Raw genomic sequence first — 13,538 nt, forward strand, 5'->3', positions numbered from 1 at the left:
TAAAAGCCTAAAAGTACCACCGCACCTGTCTAAGAACAGTAAATTATTTTGCTATATTTTATGGTCTTCATGCTTTATTCATGTCCTTCCAGTTATGTCCTTTATATTTTTACATTTTGTCAATGTTGGCAGCAGTTCTGTAAGGTTAGTGATTGCTTTTAGAGATGCTAAGTCCCAAATGACGAAAAAAAAAGACTTGCATCTATATCACTTTTTTCATGTTCACAAGACACCCCAAAGTGCTTTACAACCAGTGAAGTACTTTTTGAAGTGTAGTCAATGTAGGAAACATTGCAGTCAATTTCCCCATACAAGCTCCCACAAGCAGCAACATGATTAATGAGCAGTTCATTGGTTTCAATATTAGTTGAAGGATAAATGTTGGCCAAGGCACTAGGGTGAACACCTCTGTTCTTCTTTGAAGTAATGCTGTGGGATCCTTTATGTCCACATGAGAGGGCAGATGGGATCTCAGAATAACTGATTTTAATGCCACATCTGACATGTTTGACAACACAGCACTCCCTTAGTACTGGCAATGGGCTTGCAGCCTAAATCTTGTGCTCGAGTCTCTCAAGTGAGGCAATGAGCTCACAGGCTTCATGAATGAAAGGTGAGCATACAACCACTGGGCCACAACTGACACGAGCAGTCAATATATTTGCAAGACCCTACTTGAACACACCAAGACAACTCTTCTCTGATCAAATCTCGCCTCTGCTGAGGCAAGTTTCAGTACTCAGGGGGTTTTTATAGGTCAGTTATCTCACTCACCATAGAGCCCTCTCAACCAGGCTGCACATCAGTGTGTTCAGGTGAGAACACCAAACTCCCACACCCTCTCCAGATCATGACAAAGATATTTTTATGAATTTGAATACTGTTGAAAAGAGAGACATGTTACTGAAGCTTTTTGTTTTGCACTCATCAGGACAAATACAAGAATGCCAAATTTCAAACGATCATAAAGCCAACAACATCTTCCTCCAGTTGTTTGCAATAGGTACTCAATCAGTCCGTGCTTGCCAAACTCAAAAGCAAAAACGTCTACGGTTAGTTGTGACTCCTCGATTGATCATCACTTATTGGACAATCCTGAGTTACACTACACTAATGAACAATTTAAGATAATTAGTCGAGCTCGTAACATGGCTCGTGTACTAGAAGCAACACACATTCATACACAGGGACCTGTACTCTGCAAACAAAAGGAATATGCTCAAATCTTGCACTTTTTTTGAATTACCCAGGAGCTTGGAACCTATAGTTCCCCCTTGGCCTATCAGAGTGGACTTGCCAGCACCATTTTTTCCTGTGGTATAAATTGTTGTGATCGTTTGAAATTTGGCATTCTTGTGTTTGTCCTGATGAGTCAAGATGAAAAACTTCAGCAACATGTCTCTCTTTTCAGCACTATTTTAAAGAATGATTTTACACGTATTTATTGCACCATACCTTGCAAAATCATGAGTGAAGCACTATTTGGTATGAATCATGCATATGCAGATGTGCCAAAGTAGTTTGAAAATCCACTTTGAAAAATGAGCTTCTTCAGCATATCCTTTGTCAAATCATCCTGAAGACATTAGCTACAGAAATCTGTAACATCTGCACTGAAGGAAAATTGAAAAGACACAACACATTGGATCCAGGAAAATGAAGCTGATTCCTGCTGCATTTGTCTTCCCAATTCCCACGAGTAGAGGGGGGAGGATGACATGGTGAGTAGTGGGGGGAAGGTGACAGGGTGCGTAGGGGGGAGGGTGACAGAGTGTGTAGAGGGGGGAGGGTGACAGGGTGAGTAGAGGGGGGAGGGTGACAGGGTGCGTGGAGAGGGAGGGTGACAGGGTGTGTAGAGGGGGGAGGGTGACAGGGTGAGTAGGGGGAGGGTGACAGGGTGTGTAGAGGGGGGAGGGTGACAGGGTGAGTAGGGGGAGGGTGACAGGGTGAGTAGAGGAGGGAGGGTGACAGGGTGAGTAGAGGAGGGAGGGTGACAGGGTGAGTAGGGGGAGGGTGACAGGGTGAGTAGAGGAGGGAGGGTGACAGGGTGAGTAGAGGGGGGAGGGTGACAGGGTGAGTAGGGGGAGGGTGACAGGGTGAGTAGAGGAGGGAGGGTGACAGGGTGAGTAGAGGAGGGAGGGTGACAGGGTGAGTAGGGGGAGGGTGACAGGGTGAGTAGAGGAGGGAGGGTGACAGGGTGAGTAGAGGGGGGGAGGGTGACAGGGTGTGTAGAGGGGGGAGGGTGACAGGGTGAGTAGAGGGGGGAGGGTGACAGGGTGAATAGAGATGGGAAGCTTGCTAGGGTGAATAGGGGTGAGGAGAGTGCCAGGGTGAGAAGGGGTAGGGAGGGTGACAGGGTGAGTAGAGGGGCAGGATGCCAGGGTGAGTAGAGATGGGGAGGGGTACTAGAATGAATAGGGAAAGGATTGAAGAAGGTGTAACTCTCCCTCTGGTCGGATGGCATACAACCTGTCCTGGTGTGCAATAGGTAGGACACTCTCTAAACCGGATTGGGTGCTGGAATCAATAGCGCTTATTGATTTTGTGTCTGCCGCAATTGGATTTCTGATGTAGACTCCCTGCACATGTTTTCTCCCTTCAATACACAGAATGAATGTCGATTCTGCACACAGGTTAAGCAACAAAGCCCATCGAGCTACTCGTTTTCATCCTTAGATCAATTCTTGAATAGGCAGCTTGTTCTGGGTGCTAACAGCTTTCCTCAAACTGTTGGGTTTGTTTCTGTTGCTTCCCATGGTTGACACCCATGTGTATCGCAGAACTGGCAATGTACAGCTCCCACAACAGCCATCCAGACTACCTATCATAAGCAATGAGAATATCTGGGGCTGTACTTACGTATATCTGAGAACATGTCAGATAAGGGACACTGCATCACTGCCTTGTTGCTTTGAGGAATGATATCTTTAGCTCAGCTCACATTGCAAAATGCCTTTAGCAAATTGACAAAATAAATTACAGTCAACCCTTACTGCCTTGGAAATAAAATAAAAGTATGTTATTGTAGTTCTAAGAAAAGAATGGCTTGTGGATCAGTGAATGTGTTACTGAGCCGTAGTAGGACATGAGGTCCCCAGCCTTGATCCCTGGTTTTTGGTGCCTCATGTCCATGCAACATGAGTGTGCACATGTACGTGCGTGTGTATGGGATGAGTATAGGATCATGATCTTATGACTTATCCCACCATGTCCCACACCGCCCCCCACCCCTGCCACCCACCCCCCACCGCCCCCCCCCCCAATCCCCAACACCTCGTGGTCAGATTGGCTATCAGTGTCCACTCAAGTGAAGAATGGCCAATGTGGAGAGGTGTCAATGGCCAACTGGTGACTTTACAACTGTGTCTCAGAGAGGGTCAGTGCCTTTAGGGGTGAAGCGGAGAAAATTGGCAGAAAACTTGAATGAGGAGAAAAGAGAACAAATACAATTATAAAGTTTGGAGGTAACAAGCATAGATTATTTCACTTCTAAACTTTATCTCCTTTTCTTTTCTCCAGAAGCCACTGACTCAAAGCTGGATACAATTCCACTGCCCAGAGCAGTTCTTTCTAATGAACTTTTAAGTTGCCACATCCCTTTAAAATTGTCCTTCGTGAGAAATGTGTGGGCCCACACATTGTAAATGAAATCAAGCAAGGCCAACACATGGTTCCAGGTGGACACTAATAATACCCTTACAAACAGCAATAACTTTCATTCATATAGCACCTTTAATGGTGGAAAATATCCCAAGGTGCTTCACTTGAAGCGTTACCAGGCAAAATTCGACATTGAACCACAGAAGGAGATATTAGGCCAGATGTCCAAAAACTTGTCAAAGAGATAGGTTTTAAGGAGCATCTTAAAGGAGGAGAGAGAGATGGAAAGGCTTAGGGAGGGAATTCTAAAGCTTAGGGCATAAACAACTGAAGGCATGGTCGCCAATATTGTCATGATTAAAACCGGAATGTGTAAGAGGCCAGAATTAGGAAAACATAGGTATCTCAGAGGATTGCTGGGTTGGAGGAGATTACAGAGATAAGGTGGAGCGAGGCCATGAAGGGATTTGAAAACAAGAAAGAAAGCACGCGTTGATAAACACCTGATTGGAAAATCTTATCGTGAGGGTTAGAGTCCGATTCCCAAGAGAGGCATAAAACCTAATACTGACCATATGCTCACCTGGCCTCCATATACTTACACTCCCATCGGGGCAAAAACAAAGAGCAAGAAACCTGGCAGATTTGCCCTTGTTTAACAGAAGGGGCATGATCACTATTGTTGCTCCCATCTTCCTAACCTAGTTGAGATGAATTAACTGGGATCTTCCCCCTCCTTTTTGTTTTTTCCAATAATTTACATAGATTTTTCTTTTCCCACCTATTTCCATTATTTTTAAATGTATTTCCACCCATTGTTTATCTCTACCTTTTAGCACTTTTAGTATTCCCCCACCCCCACTAGAGTTATCTGTACCTTGTCTGTCCACTTTTAATTAGCACATTCCTTTAGATAATATCACCACCTTCAACACCTCTTTGTCCTTTTGTCTGTGACATCTTTTGGTTATCTCCACCTATTACTGGCTGCTTGTCACAACAAACCCCACCCCCCTTAAACCAGCTTATGTTTCATCCCTTTCCTACTTTTACTTAGTTCTGTTGAAGGGTCATGAGGACTCGAAACGTCAACAGTGCTCTCCTCCGCCGATGCTGCCAGACCTGCTGAGTTTTTCCAGGTATTTCTGTTTCTGTTTTTGTTCTGTAACTGGGATAGAACTTGTTCAGTAAGGGTCATATCACACAAAGGAAGAAAGACTTGCATTTATATTGCAACTTTCACAACCTCAATACATCTCAGAGCATTTTACAGCCAATGGAATGCATTTGAAGCGCAGTCACTTTGTAATGTAAGAATCATTAGAGTAATCTTCTGATATCATTCAACAGCATGTGTCCCGTTCTATATAGTTACTTCCAAAATCAATGGTCTTTACAACACTTGGTGAAGAACAGGGCAATGAAGTATACTTAAAAACAGAGTTTGATTAACACAGGTTTTGCGGAGAAAATCTAGAAATTAAAGCCTAAATTTTATGCTTCAACCTTTCAGGAACACCAATTGATCAGGCATCTGGAAATCTGCCCATAATTCTCTGACTATTAAAATTTCCTTCAAAGCAGGAGTGCCGAAGTGAGGAGACCAAGCCCTCAAGTTGCTCACCTTTGTTTTGTGTGATTTTAATGTAATATTCAATGGCTTCAATGGTCCTTGATGGTAGAAGCGCGTTCCATTGCATCAGTAGATGCTTAGAAACTTCCATTGAGTTTGCCTGATGTTCGCCCTTTCCCAGAAACAAATGGGATTCCAGGAAACAGTCTGAAGAATCAAATGGAACTTCCTGGGAGAATGTCAGTCACTTTGGTGTCCTGCACCCTGTGCTTGTGAATTGAGGTTTGATAGACAGTGGGATCCACAGAGCAAAAACAAAAATACCTGGAAAAACTCAGCAGGTCTGGCAACATCTGCGGAGAGGAACACAGTTAATGTTTCGAGTCCGTATGACCCTTCAACAGAACTAAGTAAAAATAGAAGAGAGGTGAAATATAAGCTGGTTTTGGGGGTTGTGGGGGGGGCGGGGGGGTTGCGGGGATGGTGGGGGTGGGGGGAGGAGGTGGTGGCGGCAGTAGTGGGGGAGGTGGGGGGGTGCGGGGGGGGTGGGACAAGAAGAGCGGGATAGAGGGCCAGTGATAGGTGGAGACAAGGACAAAGAGGTTTTGAAGGTGGTGATATTATCTAAAGGAATGTGCTAATTAAGGATAGAAAGCAGGACAAGCAAGGTACAGATAGTCCTAGTGGGGGTGGGGTGGGGGGAAGGGATCAAAATAGGCTAAAAGAGATAAAACAATGGATGGAAATACACTTAAAAATAATGGAAGTAGGTGGGAAAAGAAAAATGTATATAAATTACTGGAAAAAACAAAAAGGAGGGGGAAAATCGGAAAGGGGGTGGGGATGGAGGGGAGAGTTCATGATCTAAAATTGTTGAACTCAATATTCAATCCGGAAGGCTGTAAAGTGCCTAGTTGGAAGATGAGGTGTTGTTCCTCCAGTTTGCATTGAGCTTCACTGGAACAATGCAGTAAGCCAAGGACAGACATGTGGGCATGAGAGCAGGGTGGAGTGTTGAAATGGCAAGCGACGGGGGGTCTGGATAATGCTTGCGGACAGACCAAAGGTGTTCTGCAAAGCGGTCACCCAGTCTGCGTTTGGTCTCTCCAACGTAGAGGAAACCGCATTGGGAGCAAAGAATGCAGTAGACCAAGTTAAGGGAAGTGCAAGTGAAATGCTGCTTCACTTGAAAGGAGTGTTTGGGCCCTTGGACGGTGAGGAGAGGGGAAGTAAAGGGGCAGGTGTTGCACCTTCTGCGGTTGCATGGGAAGGTGCTGTGGGAGGGGGTTGAGGTGTAGGGGGTGATGGAGGAGTGGACCAGGGTGTCCCGGAGGGAATGATCCCTGTGGAATGCCGCCGGGGGGGGGTGAAGGGAAGATGTGTTTGGTGGTGGCATTATGCTTAAATTGGCGGAAATGGCAGAGGATGATCCTTTGAATGCGGAGGCTGGTGGGGTGATAAGTGAGGACAAAGGGGACCCTATCATGTTTCTGGGAGGGAGGAGAAGGCGTGAGGGCGGATGCGTGGGAGATGGGCCGGACACGGTTGAGGGCCCTGTCAACGACCGTGGGTGGAAAACCTCGGTTAAGGAAGAAGGAGGACATGTCAGAGGAACTGTTTTTGAAAGTAGCATCATCAAACAGATGCGAAGGAGGCGAAGGAACTGAGAGAATGGAATGGAGTCCTTACAGGAAGCGGTGTGTGAGGAGCTGTAGTCGAGGTAGCTGTCGGAGTCGGTAGGCTTGTAATGGATATTGGTGGACAGTCTATCACCAGAAATTGAGACAGAGAGGTCAAGGAAGGGAAGGGAAGTGTCAGATATAACACACTTGTTTAACCATGGTGGAATTTGACAAGAGACTTTCCTGTGGGTCAGGTCCTTAATCACCTTCGAATCACATTCTGACATCCATGAGCTTCCGCTATGCTCACATTGCAAGCTGTTTTCCTGACGCCCAGGGGTGGGGGTTGAAGGGCTGTGTGACCCTTTAGATGTTGCTGAAATCAGTATAATGTTAATGGGGTTATAGGAGGCCTGGTGCTGGAGTGGGTAGCATCCCTGCCTTTGGGCAGAAGCCTGCATTCAAGTCCCACGCCATGGATGATGCCATCATAAACATGGTCAAACAGCTTGATTATCAGCCATAAATCCTTCTGCCTTTGGCAGACAGTTAAGAGCAGGAGAGCCTCCTGGTCAGCTAAGCTTGGTGTGGAAAGGTGCCCCTCAGACCCCTGGTAATAGGCTGGTGACCTGTCCCTGGAATAACTAGCCATGGAAACAGACATAAGCATGTGCTTTGTTTGCCTCATGCATCACTGGATATGGGAAAGATCTAATGCCTTTGCCTTAATGGGGTTATAAGGCAAAAACCAGAACTGGGAACTTTCCCAGTTGCTTCAGCCTGTGCAACACCTGGCCTTGACCTACTCGCTTGAAAAGAAGCTTGTTCCTAGACTGTTCATAATGAATCTTGTCCTGAAAGTGCAAATTGGTTGGAGGGAATAAATGACTGTCATGAAACTATGATAATTTTCATAATATTATTGTGATTTATTGTAAAGGTAGGTTAATAGTGGGGTTTGGATTAGTTTCTCTGTGTGAGTTTGTGCATGGGGAGGGTTTAATTGAATTAGAGGCAGTTGGTCTGGAGCTTTTGAGTTATCAGAAGGGAAGCTAGGTTTGAAAGGCTAAATATGTAAACATAGCTGAAGTTTTAGAATGTGAGGTGTGAGGAACATTTACATTCATAGATAAACCGGAGTAGAGAATTTCAAAGTGATGGTAAGGTGTTACACCTAACCAACATTAAGCCAAACAGTGTATTTATTTTTTCCCAAAGATTACTGATAATATGAGTGCTGTGGAAGATTTATATTACGCAAAAAGTAAAGTTGCAAAGATGTATTAGAACAATGGGATTTACAGTAAAAAGGGAGAAACATGTATAAAGGAGATGAGGTTATGTAGAAGGAGTAGGCATTCTGAGATCTAACAAGTGTGAAAAGCCTCCAGTCTCTAGGTATCAAGTTGCTGTCTACAGGAACCAAAGCTAAGAAAACTCGCTGTGAATGTCACTGTCCAGGTATTGTGTTGCTTTGCCTGGGTCTGTTGAAATCTATTTGTTTTTATTGTTGCCTTAAAGGAGGTGTAACTAGGAGTCAGATTAATTAGGAGAGCTAGGTATCTATGTGCTTAAAATAATTTAGTTTTGTAAAAAAAAAACCCTCTAAGCCTCGGTGGACTTGTTACTATTGAATTTAAGGCTCAGATCTCAAAATAAAAATGCAAATTGCAAAAACAGTTGAGGCAGCTGTTTCAAGTTTCCCTCTGGGATTTACCACCCGCTGTGCCATAACGGTGTCTCTCCTCTGTGGTTAGCACTTTTATACCATGAATGAACCTAATTGGTTAGCCTGCATATTGCATATGTTGTCAGAATCACAAATTATACAAGTATTTTAGACAAACACCAAGGGTAGGATTTTGCCCTTGGTGGGGGGGGGCGGGGGGGGCGGTGGAGCTTGGGGGGGGGAGGTGCATGGCTGGAGCAGGCGCAGGCAGTCAGGAAACCGGCTGCCGCCTGCAATCGGCACCACACCGCAATTTTGCACTGGGGGGGGTGCCAATTGCAGTGAATGGGCGTAGCGTGAACTTTGTGCATGCGCGCGATAGAGCGCTTCAATCTCCCTGAGGCACGGAGCTGCTGTTTAAAAACATGAAGCACTGTTTAAAAAAAAAATAACAAAGAGAATAAAAATGTCATAAGACACGTCCCCTCGTGTGACCCTGTGTCACATGAGCAGGGACATGCTTTTAATTCAAGTGTGAAATCGTTATTTTATTCTTATTTCTTTTGGGAGACCCCATCTCGCCCCTGGATGACGTTTCCTACAAAGGGCAAAGGTCGCTTGGCGTTTTCACCTGCCCCGCCAATCATCAAGTTAGACAGGGATGGTAAGTTTGAAATCAATTACCTTTTTAATGGCCTTAATCGGCCGTTTAACTGTCAGCAACACGGGTGGGATGAGTTTTCGATCCATCATTAAAAAAAGAATTCATCCTAATTTCTAACATGTCTCTCTGCTCATGTGACAGAATCACATGAGGGGACCTGTTTTTTTTACACCTTAAAGTTCTTTATTTTCAGAACTGTTTGTCTCCCTAGGGCAGCTCTGTGCCTCGGGGAGTTTTTCTAGTACGCACCCGCGCACGTGCACGGAGCTCATGCTCACCTTCCTTCCGCCCCCCCAACCGCACCCCCCACACACACAGGCAGCGCTGAGCGTTGCAGCACACGATTTACCCTGGACAGGCCTTAATTGGCCCTCCGGTGTGAAATTGTGATCCGGCCCCAACCAGCCCCACCCACCCCTGCTGAGCCCACCCGACGAGCGCAAAATCCTGCCCCTTAAAACCTATTAAGGGGGAAATAAATGAATAAAACAAAACTTGCCTTCAGAGGAGCAATACCAGGCAAATGAAGGAAAAACCTATGTTTCTATAGTGGCCTTTCAGAAAATCCCAGTGCTTTCCAGCCAGAGGAGTAATTTTGAGGCAGAGTCACTGTCGCCGTGTAGAAACACAGTAGCCAACGTATACACAGCAACAGTAAAGAGGTAATGACCCAGATACTTCTGTTTTAGTGCCATGGGATCTTTTGTATCCTCCAGAGAGGTGGGACCTTGGTTTAATGTCTCATCAGAAAGATGAGATACTTCTGACAGTGTAGCACTCCCTCAGTACTGAGCTGAGCAGGCCAAGCCAAACGTGCTGAAGTGTTCTGGAGTGAAGTTTGAGCCCACAATCTTCTGACTCAAGACAAGTCTTTCTGTCCTGTCCTGCGGGATGTCTAGGATGTATTTGGAGATCTGTATGTGTGTGAGCATGTGAGTGTGAAGAAAGCTTTGTTGTTACATAGCAGCTTGGGTGACAATACGATTTTCCTCAAGAATAGTAGCTACAGGAGGTGTTGTAGGATGATACAGCAATTTTGTTAATTAAAAACAGTTAAAGATGGTGTTGGATGGCACAGTGGGTTAGCACATTACCCTTTCACCTCTGTGACCTGATTCAAAATGTATCCAGACTGATGGATTGATAGCCTCTTTGTAAGAGCTGCAAGGGTCCTAAATGATGATGGTTTGGACAGTCTCAATCCTCTGTGGTCCAATAAGCTAATAATGTGTGCTAATTGAGAGTCTTGCCCCATGGACACACGGAAATTAGCACTGATTTCAATTTTGAGATAAAGCACATTGTTGAGAGAGATTTATCCTGCATTGGACTAATGATGTGCATAAACTGTGAGCAAAAGAAAATCACATTCTCTACTACTAACGTACATCACCCTAAACAACAAGTGTATGAAATATATATATATATATTTAATACTGCAGCAATAGTTCTATTCCATTGTGATTACAATATTCCAATGGTTTAACCCAATTGGTCCTTTGGAAACAAAAGTGTAATTTACTTCAGATGGATTCTCCAACCCAGCATTAAGGTTCTATTTTTGAATCATGTTTGCACAAATGAGGCTACATACTCTCCATCTGTGGCCCTGCGCTAACTGGCATTATTTATGTCAGTGGTGTTTTAATAGGTGCTGTTGTGTGTTACACTGAAAAAAGACTCGTCATGTGGACTTTTCTGAAGAATACAAAGATGCTTGAAATGGATGAGACCAATGTTAACATTAATGTTAGCTAGAGCAGAACCCCTCCTTCAACTATCTTGCACGTAAAATATGCAGCAATTCTACCAGTGGAAATCAGAAAACAAAACTACACTTGAAAAAGAAGTTAATGCTTTTAACAAAGCAGCTAACATCAAGAATAATAAAACATCTGTCAGAACAATGTATACAATTGCCAAGTCTCTTTCCCTTCACTGAAACCTGCCAAGAAGGAATTTAACACTTTCTCACCGTTGGATGTTTACATAAGATATTCTGAACAGATGAAACAATATTGTCGGGAGATAGAATACAACTGCCAAGTAACCTAACTGTCACTGTAAAGTGATTGTGTTATCTCAGTCACACACTCAGGACACAATACAAAGCAAAACAGAAAGTCATCAGCCAAAGTTTTTAAGTAAGACGGAAGGCAACTAAGATCACTGTTTCCTACAACAGTAATTACATTTCAAAAGTACTTCATTGGCTGTAAAATCCTTTGGGGCATCTTGAGTCACCATATAAATGCAGATCTTTCTTTTTATTGTTTGGAATTGATAACGCCAATGTTAACATCAAGTTAAAATTGAATGTCTCTCTTTCTCTCTCCATCCTCAGTCCTTGGTCCCTTCTCTGTACATCCAAATCCCTTTTTGTCCCTGTATTCTATCTCCAATCTCTTTCATTCCATACTCAGTCCTGGGGCCCTCTCTCTGTCACCAGTTTCCAGAACCTCTCTTCACATCCAAGTCCCTCTGTCTGTCTCCAATACCCAGATGCTCTCTCCATCTCTAGTCCCTCTCTCTGCCCCCCACTTCCAATTTCTCTCCCTGTCCCTTGTTCCCCCCTTTCTGTCCGAGTCCCTCTCCATTCACAGCCCCAATCCATCTCTCTCTGTTCTCAGCCCCAGCCCTTCTCTTTCTCTGTTCAGTCCCAGTGCCTCGATCTCGGTCTACAGTCTACTGATATTCTAAGTGATAAGTGGAACAAGAGTACATCCCTGTTAATTTTGGATCTTTTTTTGCTCTGTCCTCTATTTTAACACACATTCCATTTATTATAGTATTCCTTAATGATGATCCAGATTACTGCGTTAATTGAAACAGTAGCTACCTAACAAGGACAATCGCAGGAAATGTGAGGAATGGAGCTGACAAAGCTGGCTAGAGAAGAAGCTGCTACAAGTCAGTGATCTGAGCAGAGGTACTGTACTTCACCAAAAACAGGATGAGCTTCAAAGGCTTGGCTGTGTGCTGAGGTCTCTAGAAACTATAATTACACCACGAAGCATGCATTTCTCCCACTAACTTTACATTCTGAATGAATTCTGCTCCCCAGCCGAGTTGCAAGAAGCCAGGTTCCTTTCCTGGGCCGTTAAATTGAGTCAGTGAATGATAGTGGAGTTAACACTAGATGTTGTCACAATGGCAGAGTGTTCAATATTTATTGTTTGTTTTAATTGATTTTCTTTCCCTCAACTTTCTGTCCCCAACGTCCCACTCCCAGCTCTAAAAGGCCGATTCAAATCGCACTGTGTTTCTAGCAACATCCACATGACTATCCTTCAAGTGTGAGCATTACCGCAGCTCAAAAACTCCACAAAGTTGATCATTCATCACCCAACCCCTACACACACGCAGGCACATTCCAGCAATCACTGGACGGTGATCAGGAGAGGTGAGCCCAGGTGATTCTCTCCCTCCCTAAATTAGGGAGACTTTGAAAACAATCGCAGTGGGGGGATGATTGCACCAGAGCTGCAGGGAGTGGGTAGGTATTTGGGGTGGGGATCACCTGATACACGGCCACACCCCTGGTGTCTGTCCATCTTTCTCTGCCACAGCTCTGGGCCTTCTCCTCTTTGCTACATCTACCCTTGCTCTCTGCTACTCTGTTGTAACCATTAACACCGCCTCTGGATCCATCGCTTGTTTCTTTACTAGTTCCACTATCATCCGCTTTTACATCTGGCACTAGCATCCCTTTGGTCATTTAATCATTCCTGCTTTCCATCTCACCACTTTCCTCCCCCGTTCCTGACTGTTTTTCTTTGAAAACTTAAATCATCCCCCAGCTCCCACCATCCAGGACAAAGCAGCCCGCTTGTTTGGCACCCCATCTACCAACTTCAACATCCACTCCCTCCACCTCCAATGCACAGTAGCAGCAGTGTGTACCATCTACAAGATGCACTGCAGGAATTTACCAAGGCTCCTTTGACAGCACCTTCCAAACCCATGACTGCTACCACCTAGAAGGACAAGGGCAGCAGATAGATAGGAACACCACCACCTGGAAGTTCCCCTCCAAGTCACTCACCATCCTAAATTGGAAATATGTCACTGTTCCTTCACTGTTGTTGGGTCAAAGTCCTGGAACTCCCTCCCTAACAGCACTGTGGGTGTACCTACACCAGATGGACTGCAGCAGCTCAAGAAGGGGTCTCACTACCACCTTCTCAAGGGCCACTAGGGATGGGCAATAAATGCTGGCCCAGCCAGCGATGCCCACGTCCCATGAATGAATACATTTTTAAAAATGAACAGATTTAATCCTGACACATTAACTCTTGGTTTCTCTCTCCAGAGATGCTGCCTGAGATGGAGTGTTTCCCAGCATTTTGTGTTCTTACGTACAGGCTGCTTGTACTTTCTCTGCTTTTCAAACTTGAGGCTTTCTTCAAC

Source organism: Carcharodon carcharias, chromosome 6 (genome assembly GCF_017639515.1).
Source record: "Carcharodon carcharias isolate sCarCar2 chromosome 6, sCarCar2.pri, whole genome shotgun sequence".
NCBI lineage: Eukaryota > Metazoa > Chordata > Chondrichthyes > Lamniformes > Lamnidae > Carcharodon > Carcharodon carcharias.